We start from the raw sequence: 8,275 nt of genomic DNA, 5'->3' as shown, positions 1-8,275 counted from the left end.
AGAAGAGAGAAAAATGTGTCCAAGAAGGAAGAAAAGAGTGTCAAGAAATTAGAGTCAGAAAAATCACAAAGAAAAAGAGTCAACAGAAAAAAAAGTCAGAATCAAGCAAAAAAAAAGAATAAGCTGCCAGAACTACGCGTGACCTGATTCTCCTCTCTTGAGGGTGAGATATGTAGGCTGCCCTACTCAGGGCTCAGTCCAACCAAATAAACAATTAGAATTGCCCAGTCAAAAGAAACTGGGGCATGAGTTAATCCTCATTGTTTGAGTCGATTCCAAAAGTTGTAAGTCCTACCCCACTTCAAGTGTCGTTTGGGCCCCATGTCATCATTTCTTTCTTACCCTATCCAAAAGCCAAGTTACAACCAAAGAAAGACCTTCAGATCAATCTTCGAGGATGTTAAGGCTAAGCATGAAAGGATATAATGATGCATTTAGGAACTACTTGTCTTCCTCAGCATAAGAAATCAGGAGAGAAATAAAAATATGAGAGTCTTATTGGTGAAAACCCTCACAGGCACTATAAGACGATGGTAAGTTGAGAGATATAAAAATAAGAGAATCTTATCGGTGAAAAATCTCACGGGCATCGTAAGACGACTGTGAGATAAGGGAAACGAAGATAAGAGAGTCTCATTAAAGGAAAAAAATGAGAGAAGCTTGTTGGTGAAAACCCTTCAAGGCGCCACTAGCCGAATGGGGTTTTAAATGCAATTGAAGCAACTCAGTTTTAAGGCCATTAACTCAACAACAATGGGTAGAAAGTTTGGATGAAAAGATCAAGCTTCTTAATCCAAAATGTATGGCATAACCATTAGAGTTGACAATCATTTTTAGATAATTTTTTTGTTTTTTGTCTAGAATGGGGACATTCATTGTCTTTTCTCTCTTTTCTTTATTTTTATTTTATTTTCTTGAGTCAGTTATCCAAATAAAAGTGATTGTCAGTTTTCTCTTGTCTTTGAGTCAAGTCCGTGTCAAAACAAGTGAGAAAAGATTTTGAAATTGGCTACTGGCTTCTTCAATTGCACAAAGCAAGACAAAAGAGCCAGCATATACAAAAGACATGATTGTGAGCCAAAATAAGGCATACATAAAGTTCTGTCAACAGACAAGTATGGGCACTCATGGAAATACCAAAGTTCAAAGGGTTTATCTGAAGAGCATGGCAAAGCAAAGATACTATGTTTGTTTCAAAGTCACTCTTAATAATCTGAGTTTGGGTCAATGATGCATCAAGTCAATGATATATGTAATGGATGGAAGCCAGGTTAAATGTGATGACGGCAAGAACGTTTGCCATGAAAGCCAAAGGCACAAACCAGTCATCATGTTTTAAACTCACAAGTTTTCTTTGATGAAACAGGTAACATATTACCTTCAAAGCAAGGACTTAAGAGCGTAAATATCAAGGGCGGCAATGCCTCACTTTTACAAATGCAGGAAGAAATATTGTTGCACAGGTTTGATAATCAAATCATGGTAAAAATTCATCAGCCTATATCCCTCGGAGTCACACTTTCTTGTCCAGGGATTTCAGTTTTCATCTGTCAGGTGATACACTTCATAAATTGAGCCTTGTTTCCTATAAGACGTGCCTTTTAGTCGAGTCATCCCCTTTGACACCTAGAAGACATACCTTTTAGTTGAGTCATTCTCCTTGATTCCTATAAGGCGTACCTTTTAGTCGAGTCATCTCCCTTTGATTCCTATAAGATATAGCTTTTAGTCAAGTCATTTCCCTTGACCCCTAGAAGATATATCTTTTAGTCGAGTCATCCCATTTGACACCTAGAAGACGTACCTTTTAGCCGAGTCATTCCCCTTGATTCCTATAAGGCGTACCTTTTAGTCGAGTTATCTCCCTTTGATTCTTATAAGACGTAGATTTTAGTCGAGTCATTTCCATGGATTCCTATAAGACATACCTTTTAGTCGAGTCATCCCCCTTGATTCCTAGAAGACATACCTTTTAGTCGAGTCATCTCCCTTGATTCCTATAAGACGTACCTTTTAGTCGAGTCATTCCTTTGATTCCTATAAAACGTACCTTTTAGTCGAGTCATTTCCATGGATTCCTATAAGATGTACCTTTTAGTCGAGTCATCCCCCTTGATTCCTAGAATACGTACCGTTTAGTCGAGTCATCCCCTTTGATTCCCATAAGACGTACCTTTTAGTCGAGTCATCCCTCTTTGATTCCTATAAGATGTACCCTTTAGTAGAGTCATCTCTCTTTGATTCCTATAAGACGTACCTTTTAGTTGAGTCATTCCCCTTGACTCCTATAAGACTTACCTTTTAGTTGAGTCATTCTCCTTGATTCCTGTAATGATGTTACTTTCACAAAAGTCCTTTGTGTCACGACCCGAACCGAGGCCTTGGCCGTGACGAGCATTCCAAACCATGAAGGCCCAAAACACCCCTATCTATCTAGGAATCATGCACATAATTCATATCATAATAAGAAATGCGAAAGATACGCAATATTATGAAAACATGGTCATAAATCAAATGAAAAATCAATAAAGGGGAAATTAATGTCCCACAACATCTATCGATATCTGAACAACCATCTGCGAAATCTCTACTACATGACTGAAATAAATTACTCTCTGAAAACTGGGACAAGGCCCCCAGTAGACCCAAAACTACTAAATGATAAATGAACTGACAGACATCAGGCTTTTCGAAATATAGAAGGCTCACCACTTGATTCTGTAAATCTGTCGAAAGAGATCTACTGGTTATTTGGACCCCTAGACTATGCCTCCAAACCTGGGAGGGAAGGGGGTTAATACAAAAGTACAGGTACGCAGAGAAATCAAAACAAAAATATAATATTTTTACAAAATATAGGTGAGAGCCATTATAAAACAGTTTCATATCAAATCATTTGAAAAGCACATGGGCATAATGTAATGATTTTTCAACACCAATGCAATGCATTTGAGCTAGGTGGAATACCTCACAATTTGTAATTCCACGACTATGTGGAATCCGCCTTTTAGCTCGACGGCCGAGCCTCCAATCCAAGTAGCCGCCAGGATTTGGAGCCAGTGATACCCCCCATGTGAGCACACCACGGGAATCCCCCCATGTGAGATCCCCCAAATAATTTTATTAATCCTTCCATGTAGGATACAATATTATATAACCCGTATCGGCAACTACGGTTTCCAGCGATGAGCCCTTTCACTCAAACGCCTTCTTCGGGTATCCACCTTTCTCATGAAAATTAATACACTCAAACTTTGTTTAAATCAATCACATGTCATACTCTGTAGGGTATCGTCATACCCAACTTGCATGTCATCAGTATCATATCATTTTCTTCATTCAGTCATCATATGCAACATATTTCAACATGAACAAAACAACCCTCTCTTTGAAAGTCAAAAACCATATCCAAATCATGACATTTTTTTAGACATTTCATGACATGTATTTTAAGATGATTTCAAACAATTCATATCATGTGAAATTTAAAACAACATCATATCAAGAGAGGGGTTCCATGTAAATCATGCTGTCAATTTATCATCATTATGAAACACATGCATATACATATATAATATATCAAATCATTTCGGGGAAAGGCCTAAAAGACCACAACAATATTATTAAAACATTTAAAACATAATTATATTCATAATTTTCAAAACCCCCATTGAGAAACATGATTTAATTGCCCATGAGATTTTTAGGATAACCCCACGTACCTTGATTACGGAGAGAAGTGGATGATTCTTGAAGCCTTTGGTATGGAGATTCCAAATCTTTAATCACTTTCGAAAACCCACGGTTGAATCTTGATTTATTTGTTTTTTTTTTAGTTTGAAACCCTAGAGAGTGTTCTTGAGAGAAAATTTGAGAAAAAAATTAAATTTTGATGAATTGGGGGCTAAATCTGGTGTTGTAGACGAAATTTGGGTGAGGTGAAATGATTAAAATGCCCCTAAGAAGACAAACAAATTCGAAACTGTCCCTCAGTTGATAAGCTGACAGGCTGAAGTAAAATGGGTATAACTCCTTACTTAGATGTTGGATTTGTATGAAACCTGTTGCATTGGAAAGAAGACTCAAAGAGCTTTCATTTTATCGGTAGCATCTCTTGCAGTTCATTATATTCAGATAGTTATGATTGTTTAAAGTTGACCCTGAAATACTGAAAACTGGGCAATAGGCTATGTGTTTTTCTACCGTTTTGAAATCCAAACGCAGCCTTATGCGTTCCAAAAAATTTTGAAACTTATCCGAGATGTACTATGAGCTTTCCCGATCATAACACAACTTGAAAATATAAAAACAGATGTCGGGAAGGTTGAAAAGTTGTATCCCAAAGATTTCCAGCTAAAATGACTCTAAGTCCTCATTACACTTAGAAAATTTTTTAAGTTTTTAAGTCTAAGAGCACTCTATTAAAGTCTAATCCATGCACGACTTTTACGGGGTGTTACATTATCTCCCCCTTGAGATCATTCTTTCTCGAATGATGGGTAGGAACTTGTTGAAGACTTAAAGGTATGAAATAATGCGGACACGACATGTCCTCTAATAAAGAATACACTGATCTGAAACATGACCATATGGCTGGAACTACTGATATTCTGAATTCTTATATCGGACATGCATATATTATACATGGAATACACGACTGAAGCTACTCATAATCTAAGTTCTCATAATGAATATGCATATCTGATGCATGGATTTGTTACTGAGTTATTCTCATGAACGCAGAACTGAATACACTAATAAGCTGAATTTTTTCTATTAGACATGCATTTCTAATGCATGCATATCTGATTGAACTGATGTATGAACGTATGACTGAATACACAATGGTCACTGGTGCGAAGCTTGTAATAAGAATCTATGCATGCGACTGAATTGGGGTATCTCCCCCTTGGGACACTATGTCCTTCTATGAATGCTCAAATCACTAAGATACTCGAAAAAATTGAGGCGATGCACTAGGCACCTACGAAGTGAGTGATAACTGAACATCTGGAATCTGAATCTAGTACATGACGCATGGAATGAGTTATACTGGCAACTACTAGTATACTCTATCTTGGAATAGTAACATATTTGAGATTTTTGGGTAGCATGATTAAATGAAAAGACGAGAAAACAAGTCATGTGAATCTGACTGCTAAACTGATTTGCTGGCCACATAGACTGAACTATACTGGAAACTTATACTCAATCTGGAGTATCTTATCAACACTCCTCCTAACGAAGTCCTAGTAGCACTAGGTAGCAAAAGATCTTGGGTATGAGTCACACAAGACATCTGACTATAGGATCCTAACATTGACATTACTCTGCAGCCTGGAATATAGACATATAACTCATAAATCAGGATGGAATTGTCAGACCTTTGGCAATACAACTTCATACTTTCAAGGTTGGCACACTTCTCGAATATCTTTTAACTATACTATTCCCTATAAATATCATATCCATTCAATTCAGCTTAAAATTCTCATATGAGCATTGACAAATTTTTCTACTAATGGCTAAAGTAGCTTAATCCTTACACCGCGATCAAGCCTAACTCTAAGTCACAAAAATACAATATACTACACCACACTATTATTCTAAACCATATGATGCCACCTTCTATACCTCTTTTAAAGATCACATCCTAAGCATAACATGACTTACCACTTTAATGACTACTCTGAACTCTTAATATGAAGTCGTTAATACATATTGCGACCTTCCACTACAATCCCAAAACGTCATTCAAGCCTATTTTATAACCACATGTTAACCTCAAGGAAACCACCCATAAATACATACTTCACATAGTTTCTAAACTATTGTCAATATAACTCCCACGCGCTACCCTAAGACATACACACACAAACTTTTCCACTAATTATCACATGTATCAAAGACTTGGCCCCAAATCTTACTTCATACTTATGGCCTTATCTAAACAAGCATACTATGATCTTCCACCAACAAGAACATTTACATCATCACCACTATAATTGCATAGGGAGGGTTACTAAAAGGTTAAAACATAAGACCCTGAAGCATGAAAAGATTTTTATATGGGACTGAGCACACTATAAAGAGTGAGTACATGCGCCATGAGTTGCATGACCTCAACTAGAGTTCATAACATAAGGAATGTGATTTCGACTACTTGAATGAACTAAAACTCATTATCTTGGAACTGGAAGAGTACGTGACTCTCTATCATATACAGGAATCATGAACTAAGATCACGAAACTGGATCGTAAGGCATGAGTAAGCATCTGAATAACTAAAAAAAATACTGAGGTAGGAATGGGATGAGATTCACCCTCACTTTCTGATGTTCTAAATCATACTGCATCACTACTAGAATCTGAGAGCCTTACTTGGTCATTCATTCTATCATCTCCCCCTTAGCTTCAAGTCATCATCTAGAGTTTGGGAGATCCCTTACCAGATTTTAACTGAACTACACTTACTGCACTCTAGGGTCTGAAAAAAATGATAATACATGCATATCGTAGACTTAACCCGAATGACTACCTTCTGGGATACACTCTATCTTTCCATAGCCACCAATAGTCATAGTATAATACTTGGACACTTATTTCTATCGGTTCAACCTTCAAAACTCAAACTTAGATTCTAACAATTAACATGGATATTTAGATCACCATATACCATCTAACTAGTCTTTCTCCACTTAACAATTCAATGGTACCACTAGCCACGCACAACAAGTAATAGCCCTAGAAAGAATGCTGCAACCTTATGTCACCTTAGGCATACTTCTACATCATACATACAATATCATACATCACTATGAATCAAATAAGCCTAATCTCTTGCGTACACCATTCAATCCTATTAGATCACTTCCATAAAACCGGTATCATTACCCAATCAATCATCACAACTATCTTAATGGGCATCAACTGTTCAAACTTAGTGTCTAGTGCCGAACGTAAACATGATTTACAACCCAACCTTACGCATAATTCTCACTTGAAAACTATGAAATAACCATCAAGAAACACAAGTACACTAGAACTTCATAGCCACAAAAAAATCGATCGTGACCTTACAATTTTCCTCATCATAATCCGTTATCATGTACAACTTCAACACATCAAGCCTATTAATTTAGTCCCACAAAACATACATCATCAATCTCTTGCCACTATTCTTATATCCGCATCCTACATTAAATTCAAGCCTATAGTTTAGCATCAATCATCTACCACCAATGACGAGGGCAACATAATATGCTAGTCCGTAAAATTGACACATTCTATTCAAACACCTCAAAATTTGCTACATGCCTTCTCATAAGTAGTACTAGTTTACAACTACCAACAAAAAAGTCAAGGGGTAAGGTCACATAATAGACATGATCAACCTTAATCTGATAGTATAACCCCATACTATCTTATCTACTTATGTGGCTTTCTCACCTCATACTTACTTACTCAATTACACACATATACTACCCTCAATTTCCAATAACCATGAGTCTATAATTATAACTTAATGGCTAATATAGCTATTTTCATACTTCAAGCAACCGATAAATCACCCTGACTAACAACTCCTTCTCTACCTTCTACTAAACTAACACAAAAGGACGAATCACCTCTTTACCAACTCAATCTCATGAAAACAGACTCAACTATACATATATTAAACCAACACAAGAACAACAAGTTGGACAACAAGTTACTAGTGAATCGAAATAGGCCTCACACGGCTTCACTAGACTTTGATTTTTGTGTTTTGAATAAGAAAATGAGATGAACGACAAGGCAACTATGCTAGTGAATCGAAAGAGCCCCACACGGCTTCACTAGACTTTATTTTTTTTCAACAACACTTTGATGACAAGATTACATGAGATAGAAATTTAATGCGCAATATCCAATGAACTAAGAATACACATCTTACTCTGTATAAATAAAATTGGAGTCAAAAACTTCCTCCATGGACTACCATACCATCCACACATGCTACTAGCTACCACATTAGTTTATCACTATAAAGGGGTAAATCACCCTCAAATATCGGTTATTCAACTAAAACATTTATTTACACAGAAGTCACCCTCACTCTGACTTCTAACTTTGTGACTTCACATCACCGGCTTCTTGGTGTAATCTCACTACCAATAGGTTTTTGCCTATAAAAGGTGTACATTTCTTAGAAGGAAGGTAGAGTGAAATCAACCAACTTCAAAACCTACTTGAAATGTTTAAACCCTTCCTCCCAAAAAACTTATCCAAGCCA

The sequence above is a fragment of the Capsicum annuum genome, chromosome 3 (assembly GCF_002878395.1).
Source record: "Capsicum annuum cultivar UCD-10X-F1 chromosome 3, UCD10Xv1.1, whole genome shotgun sequence".
Classification (NCBI taxonomy): domain Eukaryota; kingdom Viridiplantae; phylum Streptophyta; class Magnoliopsida; order Solanales; family Solanaceae; genus Capsicum; species Capsicum annuum.
This window is presented reverse-complemented; position numbering follows the sequence as displayed.